Below are 19,487 nucleotides of genomic sequence, written 5' to 3' on the forward strand. Positions count from 1 at the left end.
TACATGTAACTTCCTGCAGAAATAACTTTATCTTCTTTTTTTTATATTATATGTATCATGTCATAATAAAAATGGAAGGAAAATTCCTGAAAATAAATGCAGCAGCCCTCTTTTTACTTTAGGTTATAACAGGACACTATGCCCCCGTGTTGTTAGTTTACGTATTTGCATCAAATATTTTAATTACTAAGTTTCATGTAATTAATGAAATGAAAATAAGCTGAAAGAAAAAAAAACATATATGTAACTGTTCTTTTTTTGCTAAGATATAGGGTGTTTCAACAAACATGTCTGGATGTTTATTTTTTTCAGTACAGTAATAATCTACTTACAAAGCAAGAACTTTATATTATAGTATGCTTCTGACAGTATACATGTATATAATGATATAAATACAATGTACAAAAACGTCACAAGAGTCATTTTTAAAATACAAAAAAAAACATCTTTTATGTTTATTTCCCCTTTTCATTACTTTATGATTTATTCTAAAAGACTTTGAAATCCTTACTTGCTCTGGAGAAATCATTTCTGAATACAACAGTTCTGTGAAACTGCTACAAATCCTTATTGATTCCAGCTGCAAAACAATATGTAATTGATGGCAAAATTAATCTTTTTTTTGTTTTTACTTTGGAATACTAAAATACAATACGATTTATTTTGAGCTGTTTCTCTCCTCTTTCTCTGAAAAAATTTAGCTAAGACGTGATTAAAAAAAAACTTTTTCATTCATGCAACGAAAGTCATGTTACATGTTACATTAAGGAGGCTAGGGGGTCAACAAATTATTTTTTTTATTAACCATCAGATATAACTTGGATTTTGGGATATGATATCTTAAGCTGTCAACTATCATTTGGTAAAGAAAAATTTCATAAATTTTAGTTTTAAAATTTGGTCATTTTATTATATCTTTATATATAGCTCTTCTTCTAAAGGAGATCAAAATAGTCTAAAAATGGCCACAACCACCCAGCCCCTTTAAACGAGTCTTTCTTCTTATTTCAAAATTATTTAAGTGGTTTTTTTTCTTTCTGTTACCTGCAAATGATTCTATGAATTTTGAAATAATTTTGAAAGTTTGTTACAGAAACCAAGACACAAATACTTGTAATTATTACCATTCCTATGTCAATTCTATATATCCCAGTGAATTCGAAATAAAAGATATTGTAAAGTCCGTCGTATCTCTTTAAAATTTGAAAGTTTTACTGACTAAAGGTGACATTGACCAACTAACATCTAAATAAACTGTATGACAAACGGAACAATTGCAGTTTTTCCATGTTACACTGTAAGGTCTCTTTTTATGTTTACTGGTCTACATCTTGCCTTAGGAATTTCGAGTTTTCGCCCTCTTCACGATTTGTACTGTTAAAATTTGAATCTTCTAATGAAAAAATATATTTATGTTTCCTCATGCTGCACAATCTCACCGCAGCTCTGTTTTTGCTGAGATATAATCAAATAAAATCAACACCATTGTTGAGATGAAATATGTCATTTATTAAAATGACGAAATAAGAAAAAATATATACATCACATGATAGGGGATCAGATCAAAAGGTAATCGCACAAATACATATTAATATACTGATCCCCTAAATTTACAGATAAACAATATTTGCAAAAAATATAAAAACAGTAGGTATACAGCAAAAAGAGGGCACTACAAAAATAAAGTATATTAGGGATAAACAAAATGGATTTTTTTAACATTTCCGACAAGTGTCATGACAAACAGACATGGCTAAATATATTTTTTAAGTTTGATTAGCTGGACCTTGGTGTTATTTGAGATCCTTAGCATTTTTCTTTTAATATTTAATCTTTACTTAGCATATATGCATATTGTTCTTTTTCCATTGCACGAAAAGCTTGTTTTGCAACACATGAGGTGTAATTTTATGCTCAGACTTAAATGGATTTTATTCATTTGCAAAATCTTACATGTACGATAATAATCTAATAAAAGTTTTTAAAAAAAATCTATGTACATACTTGTATTCATTAACACACAAAATCTATAATAAATTGTAGTTTCTGGATCGTTAAATGAGTTGGAAATCATCTTTCTATCAACTGAACCTGAATACCTTCTTAAACATTCCCAATTTAATCTCGTTTTGGGAAAATTTGTACACCTTAAGTTCCATAAATCATCTCCTTCGAGGTATAGTATTACTCAGCTTTCCGTTCCCCCTTTGTTAATTTTAATACTCCTTATTTCAGTCATTTTTAACACAAGCAAGTGAATTAAAAACGTCTCTCGGGATTATCGACATGTTTATTGCAATATATATTAGTAATTCTAATGTTAAATTTAATCTAAAATAATATGAGCAGAGGTGCCAGGAAAATCCAGATCGACTGTGCTTTATTTTGATAAACTTATTGGTTGAAATCCTTTCATAGTTTAGAAAATGTCTGTTGGAATAACTCGTACATACTTATAAATGGGAACCGACAATTCGGACGCAGAAAGTTATTCGGAGAAGATGCGACAGGAAACATTATTGATCATTAAAAGACAAAAAACTTGTAATGTACTTGACAAGTGCAATTATGGTGATAAAAATTATATATTAAGATGTAAGATTTTTTTTAGAAAAGTAGGAGTTAAGATAAAAAATTAGAGGACGATGTATTTGATGCTGAATGTTCACAGCTGCAAACAAATGGAATTTTAAAGTAAAAGTGCAATGACACGGTGTGTTTTCACTGAATGTATTGTTTTCAAAATTTTGTACAAAAACTTGAATAGTGGAAGTCATTTGCCTCATTTTCAATAAATGAATTCGTTGCCTTGGACTTAACATTGTATTGAAATGGATAGGATAATATTTAACTGTATGTGCACTACCTATACGAATTTTCCTATTTACACAATATATGGCGAGCAAGGTCTCACAAATCGGACACAATAAAAAGTGAGTTTCAGACATAATGAACGAGACAGAACTGTTACCTTTGTTGTAATCGTGTTGTGTTCATTCGTCTCTTTGTCTTATTTCGTATTTATGATTCTAATTAATTAACTTTCTAATCTCAGTAAAAAAAATTCAGACAATAAGCTGCCAAATATATAACAGAAAATTATTTTTTGTTAATTAAAGAAAAATCTAACCAAGTTTAAGGTCCCAACTGGCGATCTTCTTATCTAGAATCAAAGTGTGCTTTCATGCTTAAATCTGTTTTTTTTCTTCAATTTAATAAATTATTATTTCTATAAATATACGGTGATCTCAAATGTTCATTTCATCCAAAATCGTTGTTTTTCTTTCAAACATAAATAAAAATTTTGAAGGTTTATAGATATAATTTTTACAAAGGGAAATAAAAAATTTTCTTTAAAATATTATTTATACAAATTTAAATGAAGAAGAACTTAATGTGAAATGTCCCTAAGTGAATGTGATTGTAAGTTTGAAAGTTTTGACCATGTTTGAATCATTTTTGAAGCAGGTATTTGGTGGTAAATAACAATTTTTATTTATTTCATCAATAAAAAATCGTGTTTTGATGCTGTTAGCTGATCAGATTTGTCTTCATTAAGAAAGGAATGAATTTGGTAAGATGTATGATTTCCTTTAGTTTATCTTTCAATGTTGAAATATTTATACTGATAAGCTGGCATCTTCGCAAGCCAAGGGTATCTGATTCGCTACTCTCCTTATACGGGCTTATGAGGAGAGTAGCGTACCAGAAACTCTTGGCTAGCGACGTCGATAAGCTGGAGAACGATTTTGAAGCACATTGAATAAAATGTACTTTCTACACCTAGGACAAAATGAAACAAAATACTTGAATTACAAAGTTAATCCTTCAGTCGTTTTGCTTTCCGTGATACATAATAAGGACATAAAATACTAAATTACAAGTCTTTGTGAGATTATCGGGGAAGTTTCTCGCATAACTACAATCGTATAATTATGTCTGATGTTGTTTTGTACATTAGAATTTTTTTGGTATTCCGGTACTTCTAGATAAGCAGCTATAAAAGAATATAAACAGGCATGATAGTATAAGTTTATTTATAAAAAAAATATGTTCTTTAACTTTTCTTTCATTCTTAAACAAATTAAATATAATTATATATTGCAAACGGACAACCATTTTAACAAAAAGGTTTTAAATCGAAATTTGAAGACAGTAATCAAGCTAAGTTTTAATGTCTATTTGAAACAATAAAAATCGACAGCAGAGCAAACACTGAGCTTATAAAATAATAGAGGTAGGACCCTAAAGGTGCCATGAATGGGAAAGCATCTTCCATCAACCTAAAGGTTGAGCTTATAAAATAACAGAGGTGGGACCCGCCATATACTCAATGTCAGAGAAACGGAAGAACCTGTAATCAGTATATAAATAATGGCCAACAATTATTCTGAAAAACGTCAATCAATTTCTACAAGTTTTTATTCTTTCAGGCTAAAAACCATGCGCCAGCGTTTTAATCGTATAAGACTTAATAGAAGTCGGTCCAAAATGTTATAATAAAATTGAATAAAGGTAATGCCAGTTATTTTCAAATATTGCTACCCTTTTTTCCAAAAGCATCGATACATTAAATCTTCTTTCTCTTATCATCTGAATGCATCAAAATCTTAAATTTTGGATGAGAAAAGATTAAACTCTATAGGAAAGCTTAACATTTACACATTTATATTGTACAATGTATAATAATGTCCAAAAACATTTTGCACTGCTTTTTTTTAAATCTAAAAACTAAAATATTAACATTCCAATGCATCATAGAAAATGTTGCAATATACAAAGCACTGTATTTTTGCCCCCCCCCCCTCTCTCTCTCTCCAAAAAGTGTTTCGGTTCTAAATATATAGTTGCATTTTGTATGTTCATTACAGTTCATTATAGTTAACAATATTTGTTTAAAAGAACAAAAACCCTTATATCCATGTCCCTTTTTGCAGATTATCAAACAGTCATTTATTTCAGCTATTGAAAAAAAAAATCCCACTTTAAAATATTTGCAACCCAAATGTTTGCTTACCATACTTTTTTTTTAGGTTAATATGTGAAATTAAATGTCGCTTTCATGTTTTGCCTTAGTACAATATATTTTGAATAAAGGCTAATTAGTTTCTTCCCCTTATTTATCAAAACTTCCTTTCACTGTGATAGATGCCAAAATGTCAAGAGAACATTTTAATAATGTCAAAAGTTTTGGTTAATTCGGAGCACTGTGTATTTAATTGTTTACAAACGGAGAAAGCCTCCCACATGCCGCCTGTAGCCGAAATTCAGATGTGTATATGTCGTTGTGTAGCATCAGTTAATTACAGCCATTTATGTTAAATATTTTATTTGTCTTTTATACTCAGTAGATTTAACGAAAAACAATGCTTTTACATGTTTTATATAAAATAAATATTATAGGTTTTTGAATCGTATATTGTATTTTGAATAAAAATATAAGATGAAGATGATTTTTCTACACATTGCATGTAACATGACATTTATCATAGTGCACGTGTAAACGCTCAGAGTAGTGAAGGGTCCTTTTTCTTTAATGTTATGAATCATAACGCTTGCTTATTGTTAATAAATAAACTGACGTTAACATTTTTGTAGTTGATACTTCTAGTCTTTTATGAAAGTTATTCAGATAATTGATAGAGATCAGAATGAAATAATGAATGTAAAAACAGGCTGCAAAATATTTAGTGAATTGTCTCATTTGGTAAAAAAAAGAACAACAAAAACCATTGCTGTTAGTGCACTCAGTAAACTGTACACACAAAAGACCCAATATAATGACGGCAATATATCGAAACAATCAGTTTTTCATTTTCTCTTTATATTTATGAAATACATAAATTCTTCTCCTGGAAAAAAGACATTGAACTATATATGACCTTATCTATATTTGCTCTTTTTTCTCTCTCTCTCTCTCTCTTTCTTTATCTCTCTCTCTTCTCTCTCTCTGTCTGTCTGTCTCTCTCTCTATATATATATATATATATTGAATTCTAAAATTCTACTTATACTTAAGGAATGTTTTTTTTAAAGTTTTGTGTGAGTTATTGGTGTGTGAATCACACAGACGTGTCACGTAGCCATATTTCATGAAGCGATGATTCACAATAAACTTAAAAACATTCCTTATATTTACATTTTAGATGTTTGGAAGCACCAAAAAAAAAAAATTACTCAATATTTGAATTTCTCGCCGCCCTATATCGTTATACTTTTACTAACGTCGCTGTAGCCTTATTGTGACGTCACGTTAGCGCACGTTTCTCAGTGTATATTTCTACGCGTGAGTATACACAAAAATGACTTTCAAATCAATTTCACAGTTGGCTTTGTTGAAAAACACAGCGAATGTAAATATAAATTAATAATCTTACATTCGCAGTGTTATAAAAAATACTCTGTTTCATAAACTTAACAAAAATGAATCAAATAGTGAACAATAAGAAGAGGTTTCGAAGTACATAGTTCGGCCGCGTAGCCCAGTGGTTAGAGTGTCTGCTCTAGAGTAGCGAAGTAAGGAGTCGATCCTTATATCGCGGGTTCGAATCCCACTGTGAGACATTGAGACCTGTTCTTCAGATGAGACCATATAAACCGAGATCCTGTGTTGCAGTAGGTGCTGGCACAAAAAAGATCTCTTACTTCTCAATGGCCAGTGCCAAGTATAGGACAAAATCTGCAGCTCTCCCCCGGTAAGTGGTGGCGTCTCCATATGAGTGAAAAATTCTCGAGAGGGACGTTAAACAACAATTAATCAATCAAGTTCATGCATTATCTTTTAAATTAGAGAGTATTAAATATAGAATTTTTTTTCGAAATTAAACAAATCTAAAATGTTTTTAAATTTAACCCCAAAGAATTAGATTGATTTGTTGAATTTTCTCAAAGTCTCTTTGATTCTTTCAATTCATTAAGGGAATTTATTTTAAATATAACCTCAAAGTATTCTTTTTCGAAACTTCTTTGTTTTTTTTATATCAAAGAGGGATTTTTACGAAACGAAAATATATACTGTATTTCTATGGAAATAAATGGTAGTTTGTTTGAATTTCTAGATCTCTCGGGAACATCCTTCATCAATTGATTAAAGCAAATTTGCTACTTAGTATTCCGTAAGCCATTAGTGCTTCCGATATTGGTTCTAAGGTTTATCTTCCTAGATTAGCTTTTTTTACGATCACATTAGAACTGCCCCAATCAGTGTAAAAGTATCTATCGGAATATACTAACTTTGAATGAAAAGAGATTGTGAGCAAAATGCACATACTCAGAAAACCATTACTTTTCAGTGAACATTGCGTCATTTAATCAATAGGTTATCTAAATCAAAAAATGTTAAGAGAAGTGAATAGATTTGCTTATCTTATGGATAAAACACCCACATTTGAACTCAAACAATAATTAAAATTCAGCAATTCCATTTGTTTATATCAATGATACATGAAACTCCAAATTAAATACAGACATAACTGTGGGTTGGTGTTTTTCTTTCAGACAGTTTTAAAGGTTACCTTGCATTATTTGGAGGCGGTCACTGTACTTCCTGCAAGGCTTGGGTAGGGTTCTGTAATGGTTTGTTTTACCCTATCCAATGGAAGAAGCGATATTTTTTTCCTCATTTCTCCTCTCCTCTATCTGCCAAAGTTTTCATCTAAAGCATGACAGAAAGTGTAAAATTCAAATAAACATTATTATACAATGGTACATTAAAAATACAAAATTGCGTCTGCGTAAAATAGACAGCTTCTCTCATTAAAGTCATGACATCTTAAAAGCGTCTTTTATTTCAACGTTTATTTTTGTTGCTTTTTAACTTAAAACATTGACGAAAAAGCAACTCTGAATCAACGAGTTTCACTAAACTGATGTGTTTAAAGACTATCAAAAAGGACTAAAGAACTTTTTTTTTATATCCCGAGACAATAATTAAGCGTTGATCATGAATAAGCGTATTATTTAGAACGCATGAAGTGCTAAAAATATTAATTGTTCCAACAAAAATAAAACACAAAATAGATCACACGTCAGGCAAAAAAGATGGAAACAATATCAGGACACACGAGTTCACGCTTTGTCGTCATACCAAATATTCACAAAATCTAGTTTTTATAGTGTTTAATCAAGAACCAAATGAACATACTGTCGATGATATGTACATTTATTTTACATTTTTAGATTTCTTTCTTATAATTTTTTTTTTGTGTGTTAATAAGAATATTGAATGATTAATTGATTTAAATTAATTTTATCTTTTTTTTCCAATACATTTTTTTATTATAATGGGCAACTGCTTCCTCATTACACAATTTATAGCGCAGATTACTTTTTTCATCTTAAGATGGTTTATCGATAACCTTAAATAAAAAAAAAAATGATTTCACTTACAAAACATTTAAAAGGCGCTCAATTTTGTCTTTAGTGACAGGCATTTCAACACCCATAGGTGCAAATGATGCCACTTTACTTGCGAAGCTGTTCTGATTTAAATTTCTTGATGCGAAATTTCCAAGGAATAAAAGAATTAAAAAGACCAAATGAACGATATGGTAAGGGTCAAGTAGGCAAGGCTTGTAACAATATCGTCATTATATACATCTTCTTGCTTATCATTGAAACTGCATTTAAAATAAATTTGTTTTAATTCAAAAGTTCAAAAATTCATTTCTCGAACAATTGACTTTTCAAGTATAATTATAAATTTGATCTACCCTACATTTACGATTCTCAAACTTCATGTAATTTTTTTTTAGATAAAATTAGCTTCTGTGGAGAAGAAACACAGTGAAACCAACACAGTATGTGCTACAGAATACTAGTATTCAATTAGGGTGTAAATCAGATGTAGATTAAAAAAAAAAATTAAGAGTCTTTTTTTTTTTGGCAAAAGTCAGGAACATCATAACGACTCAGTCTATTACTCTTTATATAATGAAACATATGGAGATAACGAACAGTATTTATGATCAAAAATCCATAAAACAATACAAAATAGGAGCAGAGCAAACACAGACCTCCAAGACATCGGAGGTGGGACGAAGTGCCAAGGACAATTCCTCAGAGAAGTTGAAAACTAGTCTGTTTGATATAATCATACACAACTGTATCTTAAATAAAAATGAAACTACGTAATTTTTCACATCTTTTGATAAATCATCAACAAGAATTGTTTGATAAAAATCACTCTGATTCTAGACATTTGTAATTTGAAGTTGATAATAAAAAGATGCCAGTTCCTCGTCGACAACAGTAATTAAGTCTTGGAGAAATGGTCTTCTAACAAAGTGTTTGCACTATAAGGGGTAAATTTGTGCCCCGTTATTAGCTGACTTTTCACATGTATGTGAAGCAGAATTTATTCAAAAAATTCAACTTGAAAATAAAAAGAAAAACTTGCCTTTGTGTTCATGTCGATATATTGACGAGGTGTTTTCAATATACTATTTATATAACGACTCAATTTATCTCAGTGAAGTTGAAATAAAAGACACCACAGAGTCTGCAAATCTGTTACATATATTGGATTTTTGACTGACGATGGACAAAAAGGACAAACTAACAACAAACTTAACTTGTATGACAAACAATACTTCAACTTTCCCATTGTTAACGTTCGTATACGCAGAAATTTCTCTCATACACTGTTCATATCTCTAATTCGATACTATAGAGCATGCTCTGAGAATGAACTACTCTTAAAGCGAGGCAAACTAATGACAGATAAGTCGACGATATAGAGATTTCAACAATCTCATATAAAGTCGAGATTTCATATACCGTAGTTTCATATTATTTTTAATTTTTAAAATAGTTTTAAATAAGGTAGTGTAGTTTTCAGGAGTACATATAGAAAACACGAAAACAAAATCCATTTTCCTATAGTAGCTCAAAATAGAAAAGTGTGAGAAAGAATGTTGTCACTTTATATTTTTCTTCCTAAAAATCTGATATCTGTTCACAGTATTTTATTGCTACAGATTCTACATGTAATAAATAATATGCAAAAACCATTTCTAGTTCTCATTCTCTCAGCTACTATTTCAATAAAGTATCGTACGTATATTTGGGGGGAGGGGAGTACATGTATTTAATGGGTAGGCATAAAATAACCATTTGGTGAAAACGAAAGCTAGATTCAAAAATTATTATTAAAAAAAAAAGTTTTGACTTTTTAACAGATAACAGACTGTGTATTTGATAACAAAATTCATCTTGCAAATTATAACGGAAGCCGGTAAGCGGCCAGGTAGAAAAAGAATTCTGGCAGCTTATAAAAGTAACATTCTTGATTTTTGTTCCATTAAAAGAGAGAAATATTCCTTTATAGAATTAAACAAACGTGTATTGAAAAAATTATGTAGTGCAATAATTACTTATAATTACAATAATCACAGTAATTAGCTTCATTTGGTACAAACCGTTCACGGTAGCTCAGTCAGTAGAGCGCTCGCTTCGTGATCGGGAGGTTGTGAGTTCAAAATCTCGGCTGCGACTGACCAAAGTATGTGCTCTGCACTTAAAGTGAAAACTGTGAGTTCTTAAAAACCAAGGTCCTGCGTCACGACAGGCATGATAATTATAAAGATCCCTCACTGCTCAATGACCCTGAGTGCCGAGTAAAGGTCAAAATTTGAAACCTTTCACCGGTATATGGTGATGTCTCTACATGAGTGAAAAATTCTCGAATGGGACGTTAAACCAACATACAATCAATCAATCAATTGCTACAAATTAAAAATTGTACATTTTTGACATTTATTTCAATCAAATAAATATTATTGGGACTGGGTATTTTGCAATTTATCAAAAATTGAATACTTGTCTAGTTATTGTAACAATTAAACGTCAATCTATGGTGACTTCTCTGTCCATAATCGTGTTAAGGATGCTTTACGGTCAATTTGGCTTAACACTATTTTTCATATGAAGTTGTTAAAACGCGTTAAATTAAAAACTTTTTCTTTCAAATACATCATGTGCACAAATAAAGGTATATTTCCTTCTTTAAAAAGAATTGTGACTTGATCAACTCATAAAATATTAGGGATGTCATGGATTTAAATGTGTACCCATTATCTAAAAGCCAAAATAAACAAAATAATCTTAATAAGCCATTATCTTTTTATCAGTGTTCTGCATTTTTCGCACCATTTACTGTCATTAAGTTTTATCAAATTCCATTACTGAACATGAATGAGTGAGGGAGTCATCTATCGATTTATAGAAAAAGTATCAATTATTTTTGCTACACATTAACTTCTGAAGCTTTATGTCGAGAAGTAACACAAATCATAAGCACACAATAATTTTAAATGATTTTTTTTTAATTAGACACCTATCCTTTCAATATGAACATGTTCATATGATAAATTGAAACACTGGACTGTCTAGAGGAAATTATGTTTATAGTGTAAAGGAAATGTCCATTTGTAAGGATTCACATTGAATGAAATATGGAGATAACGATCAGTATTCAATTTTGTCAGCAAAACTCCAGATCTTTGTTTTAATTCACATGCCATAATTAATTCTCACGCCGTAATAAAAATACGTTGACAGATTTAAAAAAAAAAAAAAAAGAATAAGGGTTTTAATTTAGGAGAAATTGTTTTAAAAATCTTGAATAAAAATCTTATTTTTAAAAAGCACACTTGAATTGATCTTCTTATTGCATATATTTTGATAAAAATTATTTTCAGCACATACTACTATATGTTTCCCATAATGTTGTAATCATGTTGTATTCAAAGAGCGGTTGATTACAGTATGGTTTCATGCCCGGCCCCATACGAGAATTTTTTACTCATTTGGACACGTCACCATACACCAAATCTAGATCTTTTCTCGGCATTCACGGTCACTAAGCGGTGAGGGATATTTATCTTGCTAAATTCTGTCGTGAAAGATGGTCTCAGTTTTCAGGACAAACTCCGTAGAAGTTACCATTGTTATCGACAAAAGTCAGGGGTTTGGTCTTCCGTGAAAGGAGTGCTCTAGCGACTGAGCTACCTCGTGTACAGGAAGAAGAACTTTAAGGAGGCAGAAGGTCCAAACAAAATATTAATTTGTAAAATGCAACAAATTAGCATAAATGCTTGGTGTAATCGTTTATTTAGATATCAACAGTCTCGTTTAAAATCATCATTTCGTAAGTTCTTTGGTCGATACAATGACCTTGTCAGCAAATACAATTTTTCATTGAGTCAAATGCTGACTGACGTTTTTCATACTAATTGTTAGTCCATTATTTATACACTGATTTGACGACGGATTTTTCCGTTATTTCCCGATCATAACAAGGAGCATACGGCGGGTGTGACCGGTCGGCAGGGAATGTTCACTCTTCCATGGCACCTGATCCCACCTCTGATGTTTTGGAGGTCTGTGTTTGCTCTGCTCCTATTTTGTATTGTCTTACATGTATGGACTTTTGATCTTTAATACTGTTCGTTATCTCCAAAGGTTTCATTCATTTAATTAATTCTTTACTGTTCTAGTTAAAAAAACGCTTGCATTTTCCAGTTGTTTTTGCAATGAAATTATCTTTTTAGAATAGCATCATTCATGTTTAGCTAAATCTGTTTTAAATATTAAAAATATTGTCTCTGTCATAATGTCATGAAGATGAAAATGATGGCGTATGTAAAAGCTGTTACTGAATAAAAAAAATATTGAACTAATCATAAGAAAGATATGGTTTAGATTTTACGAAAAACAAGTTTTTAAGTTGTAGAGTTGAAAAGTAAAAAAAAAATTTATTGAAATGCATATAGAAACACGTAAAAGTAGCAATGCTATGAGCAAAAAATATCCGAAAATGGCAGATTAAGGTATGTCTTTCGTGAAATTTGTTAAATCAAGGATTTATTGTATATTTTGGTTAGTCCATATATATATACATCTTAATTGTACAATGAAGTTGACCTTTTTGCACTTAAAATTTAACTGTTTGGTTAATTACTTAAACCTTTATTATATTTTATCAGATGTAACCATGGCAAGAAAAATATCTTATTTTACGTAAAATATTTTGAATAATATTTATTGAAAACATCAAGATTGCAAATTAATACGCGTAATTTATTTGTATGACCTTTTTGCACTAAAATGTAACATATTTTTATTAAAAATTCAATAAAACATTTTCTTAAAAAATGATTTAAGTGCTTTTCCAAGTTGTTTTTAATGAAAGAAAAGTTTGGGTCAGTGATGTTAATTTTGAAATATTGGTCAAAATATGATTTTAGCAAAAAATCTGTAAATTTTATAACTTATTTGACATCTCTTCATTTTTTGGCAAAGTTTGTTGAAGATGTAAAACTTGTTCTAAAAATGTAAGTTAAGACCTATATTAAAATTCCTTGCAATATCATTGGAAAAAAAAAATTATTGAATTAAAGTTCCAAGATATTAAAGATATTGCAGAATTTTGCTAAATATCCTTCCACCACAAAAAAAACAAAGTTTTTAAGCTTTTTAGCAGTTTTTTCCGTTGAATGTTAAAACATTAACATTGTTGAAATTTAATATGTTATAAAAATTGAATTTTGATAAATAGTTTTGAAGTAAAAATTATCCAAAAATGCGAGTGACCTACCTTAACAGCGAAATTATTGGTAAGATACTAAACATTTCACCATTAGGTTTAGAGAATAATCTGTAAAAGGAAATATATATTAAGATATCTACGCTGTGTCCTTACTGATGCCTTATAGAAAACATGCGCTAAAAATATCAACTGCTTATATAAAAAAGATAAACGTTTTATTAATTGAAGGCAAAATATTTCGTATTGTAAACAGTTCAGTTATTTTTGTACTTACGTCTACTAAATAACAATCAATGGAAGATTAATGTTTAAATTTTCACAGTTACAAATTAGGTTGGAGTTCTAATAGGATAGTCCAAAACCTGGTTTCTAGGATGATTTTCTTGAATCTAACAACGCTGTTGGAAAGAAGCAAATAAATGTTAAATAAAAATGTGAACAAAAGAACGTTTAAAGAACTAATTTATTTCCCCGCAACGTCTAGACTGCATCAACATGAGATCATTTTTTTCTCCAGAATCACAAAAAAACACAGGAAAAGCCTACAATTTCAGGTATATCAAAGGGAGTTTTTCCAAGAGCAGCTGAAAAATTTTGTATTTTGATTGATCATCACAAAATTACTTTGTAAAAATCACTCTGATTCTACACCCAAATACTCTAAAGTTCGATATTTAAATGATGCTAGAATTCCCTGTTGACAACATTTATGCAGATGTTGGAGATCCGATGGGAACCAATTTATTTTTTATTAGCTGACCTGTATAGCTTAATTCCAATGTAGCAGAATCTATTTGAAACTTGTACATGCGTTTGATTGATTAATTGATAGCTGTACGTACCTCTCAAGAATTTTTCATTCATATGGAGACGCCACCACTTGCCGTTGGAGAGCTGCCAATTTTGTCCTATACTCGGCACTCAAGGCCATTGAATAGGGAAAGATCTTTTTCGTGCCACTGGACCTCGGTTTATGCGGTCTCATCCGAAGGACCGGTCTTTACGTCCCACAGTGGGATTCGAACCCGCGACGAACCCGCGACTATAGAACAGACGCTCTAACCACTGCGCCACGCAGGCGACTCGCACCTGAGAAGATAAAAACACTTGTTGTGCTCTTCAACACGACGTTTAATAATTTATATTTACAACGTATTTTCAATTAACAATTATCAATGATTATTTCCATTTATATGTCGACTCGATATATCCTAGTGAACTTGGAATCAAAGTCACCACAGAGTCGACGTCTGCCATATTTGTTTTATATTTAGATGTTTTATTGACTTTATACGATAAGGACCAAAACTAAATTGTGTGACAAACGAGATAATTTCAACTTTCCTCATTTATTTTACTTTCATACTTCATAGTGTGTGCATCTCCCAAATTATTCGATACTCAAGAGCAAGCTTCATTACAATTATTTATATACCAAGGCAGACTACTGATAGATAAGTTGATGTGACAAAGATTTCAACAACCTTGTTTTAAGTTAGCATGTTGTGAATTCAATGACATTGTTAACAAATAACTTATCGTTGGGTCGTATGTTTACTGACATCTTTCTTACGTATAGTAAGGCCTTTGTTTTTGACATAATTATACTCGACTATAAAAATGTTTATCCACCTGATCTATGCATCGCGCTCACGTTGGGTGTTACTGGTCAAAATAGAGGATACCTACTTCTCCTTGGCACCTGATCTATTTTCCATGAGTTCCTATTGTTTGCCTGGTTAACAAATTTGTATTGAGATTTTTTTTTGAGATCGACCAGAGTTCGCTATCTACACATTTTCACCTGTATATAAAGATCTACTAGAAAAACTAGCTTCTCATATTTTTTTTTATTCTTAGACGACCTTTTGCATTACTTATTGAAAGATCCTAGTATTCTAATAAATGCAGCGATTTCTCGAGGCCATATGCATGCTTGTTTTTTCTTAATCATTTAGAAATATTAAGGTAGAGCAATCGTTAATTTCAAGTTGTTTTTAATGATTAAACTGAGAAATACGATGGACCCAAATATGTAATAACATTCTATTACTTACATGTGTATGTCTTTTAAAATGGAAAATGAAGCAAGACAAATATTAATCAGAAACAATACTTTGCTTAAAATAATTATCACTCTTTAACAGTATACCATTACTCAGAATGCCTCAATTCCACATTCCATTTTCTGGTATCATATAAAGCATTTAATAGTTTCCGCCTTCAGTTAGGTTGTCATTTGTTGGCAGATCATGCTCACTATAAGATACTCATAAAAATACTGCTCACATCACCAACTGATTTGAAACTTTCTACAAATCATAGGGAATTTTTCTTTAAATACACATGTAATATGACAATGTCAAAATTCTAATTAAATATTACCTTCCGTCTTATGATAAAAAGACTTAATATAATATCAAAATAGTTTTTTATAACCTTCTTTTTACAGATGAAACATCATCAAAATTTTATTTTCATGTAATTTTAAACAACAGACAAGATACATAGTAAACAAAGGCACACATATGAAGGCTATTGTTGTTTAGTGCTTCAAATAAAAGGTGGATTGTAATTAATCTGAACTTGCGAGGGAGTGTTAAGGTAGCACCTAGATCTGAATTAGAGCGATGATTTTACACCTTTTTTTCCATCTCTTACAATAAATGAATGCAAGTCGGAAAAGTCATGGATAAAATACTAATTATTATTCAATGTATAGATTAACCTGGCACTTCACTGTGACGGAGCGCTGTCTGACTAAATAAAAGTCATAAAGTTCAACATTAACCCGGAGATAACTCATTTCTGTTTGTTACAAAATTTTTATGTAAAAACATACTCTAGCCTACCACTAGAATCCTACTCTCCTGTCAGAGAAACAATTCTTCCACATTTTCGCATAACACCTTAACAATTTGTTTTTTACTTTTTGAACAAATAATCATATTTTTCAAGTGCTTAAGAATACAATGTCTGGATTCAACTTTCCTCATTTATAGTACTTTCATTCTTCATGGTGTGTGCATCTCCCAAATTATTTGATACTCAAGTGCATGCTTCATTACAATTATTAATATACCAAGGGAGACTACTGATAGATAAGTTGATGTGACAAAGATTTCAACAATCTTGTTTTAAGTTAGCATGTTGTGAATTCAATGACATTGTTAACAAATGATTTATCGTTGGGTCGTATGTTTACTGACATCTTTCTTACGTATAGTAAGGCCTTTGTTTTTGACATGATTATACTCGACTATAAAAATGTTTATCTACCTGATCTATGCATCGCGCTCACGTTGGGTGTTACTGGTCAGAATAGAGGATACTTACTTCTCCTTGGCATCTGATCCATTTTTCCAAGGGTTCCTATTGTTTGCCTATTTAACAAATTTGTATTGAGATTTTTTTTTGAGACCGACCAGAGTTCGCTATCTACACATTTTCACCTGTATATAAAGATATACACGAAAAACTAGCTTCTCGTGTTTTTTTTTATTCTTGGACGACCTTTTGCATTACTTATTGAAAGATCCTAGTATTCTAATAAATGCAGCGATTTCTCGAGGCCATATGCATGCTTGTTTTTTCTTAATCATTTAGAAGTTTTAGGTAGAGCAATCGTTAATTTCAAGTTGTTTTTTAATGATTAAACTGAGAAATACGATGGACCCATATATGTAATAACATTCTATTACTTACATGTGTATGTCTTTTAAAATGGAAAATGAAGCAAGACAAATATTAATCAGAAACAATACTTTGCTTAAAATAATTATCACTCTTTAACAGTATACCATTACTCAGAATGCCTCAATTCCACATTCCATTTTCTGGTATCATATAAAGCATTTATCAGTTTCCGCCTTCAGTTAGGTTGTCATTTGTTGGCAGATCATGCTCACTATAAGATACTCATAAAAATACTGCTCACATCACCAACTGATTTGAAACTTTTTACAAATCATAGGGAATATTTCTTTAAAAATACACAGGTAATATGACAATGTCAAAATCCTAAATAAATATTACCTTCCGTCTTATGATAAAAAGATTTAATGTAAATTAAAAATAGTTTTTTAAAACCTTCTTTTTACAGATGAAACATCATCAAAAATTTATTTTCATGTTATTTTAAGGCCGGTATACACGATGAGATTTGTAGTATAATACAAGTATTATATTAATACTTTTGTATTATAATACTTTCTTGTACACACGCTAATACATATCTTATAAGATTGTAAATAAACTATTATTCCCACTTGTTTTCTCCTGCCATATTTCTCTCTCTGTCAAAATAATAAAAACGATAATAATAAGCTCTGCTTCTAGCATCTTTTTTGTGGTAGCTACAGCTTGATATATTCCACAAGTCCTCTTCCCCTTCCCATAAAACCACGAGTTTTTCGATATCTTTACTCGAAAAGTCGGCCATTATTATTTACCGTGTACTTTATTTAGTAATGATATAAATAGGATGACCCCCAATGTGAGTACATTTGATTGGTTGAAAGTGAAAGGTGAGTTAAGACTTGTATTAGGAAATAGAGCATTGCTCTATTCTTAATACAGTCTTATAAGATTCGAAAAATCTTATGATACATTGTATTAAGAGTGTATACACAGTAAGATTTTGTATTATAATACAAATCTTATAATACAAATCTTACCGTGTATACCGGCCTTTAAACAACAGACAAGATACATAGAAAACAAAGGCACACATATGAAGGGTATTGTTGTTTAGTGCGTCAAATAAAAGGTGGATTGTAATTAATCTGAACTTGCGAGGGAGTGTTAACGTAGCACCTAGATCTGAATTAGAGCGATGATTTTACACCTTTTTTTCCATCTCTTACAATGAATGAATGTAAGTCGGAAAATTCATGGATAAAATACTAATTATTATTCAATGTATAGATTAACCTGGCATTCCACGACAGAGCACAATCTGACTAAATAAAACTCATTTCTGTTTGTAACAAAATATCTATGTAAAAACATATACTCTAGGCTATTACTAGAATCCTACTCTCCTGTCAGAGAAACAATTCTTCCACACTTTCGCAAAACGCCTAAACATTTTTTTTTCACATTTTGAACAAAAAATCATATTTTTCAAGTGCTAAAGAATGCAATGTCTGGAAATAATAAAAATTATGCATTAAACTATCTAAGGCAATGTTTAACTTTTGTGTCATCACTGGGTATTACTAGTCAAGAGAAATCTTTCCTCCTAGGGGAAAATTTATACAATCTCTGATATTTTCAGGGTCCATGATTTTTTCCCGTTCCACTATGGCACGCCAAATTCACAAAAATGAGCTAATCATAGTTTCACGGCTGATAAACTAGGTTTATCGACTGTAAACTATAGTATACGGTCCGTAAACTACAGTTAACGATGAAAATCTATATTTCACAACTGTAAACTATAGTTTACGCGATAATCTATGTTTTACAAACGTGAACTATAATTAACACTGAAAACAACTATTTGCTACTGCAAAATATAGTTTATCTGATATATATATTTTCACGATTTGTGAAACTATATTTAAAAACTCTTAAGTTTAGTTCATGAATGTAAATAATAGTTGACAGATGTGAATCTGTGTTTATCAACAAAATCTATCGTTAATGTTTAATAAGAGTCAGATAAAGTTAGATTAGCATTCGTAAACTATAGTTTTACAGATGAAAACTATAGTTAACGAATCGTTAACTATAGTTAAGGGTTCGTAAACTATATTTACAGTCGATAAACCTAGTTTATCAACTGTAAAACTATATTTAACTCATTTTTATGAAATTGTCTTGCCATATTCCACTATTCGTTTTGTTTACCGGACTTAAAAGAGAAATCACTTTTTGTTATAACCTTTTACAAAGTAAATTATATGTAAGAATATTGTTTTTGATAAAGCTAATT

The sequence above is a fragment of the Saccostrea cucullata genome, unplaced genomic scaffold (assembly GCF_032062105.1).
Source record: "Saccostrea cucullata isolate Sc308-1 unplaced genomic scaffold, CSIRO_AGI_Scuc_v1 ctg285, whole genome shotgun sequence".
Lineage (NCBI taxonomy): Eukaryota > Metazoa > Mollusca > Bivalvia > Ostreida > Ostreidae > Saccostrea > Saccostrea cuccullata.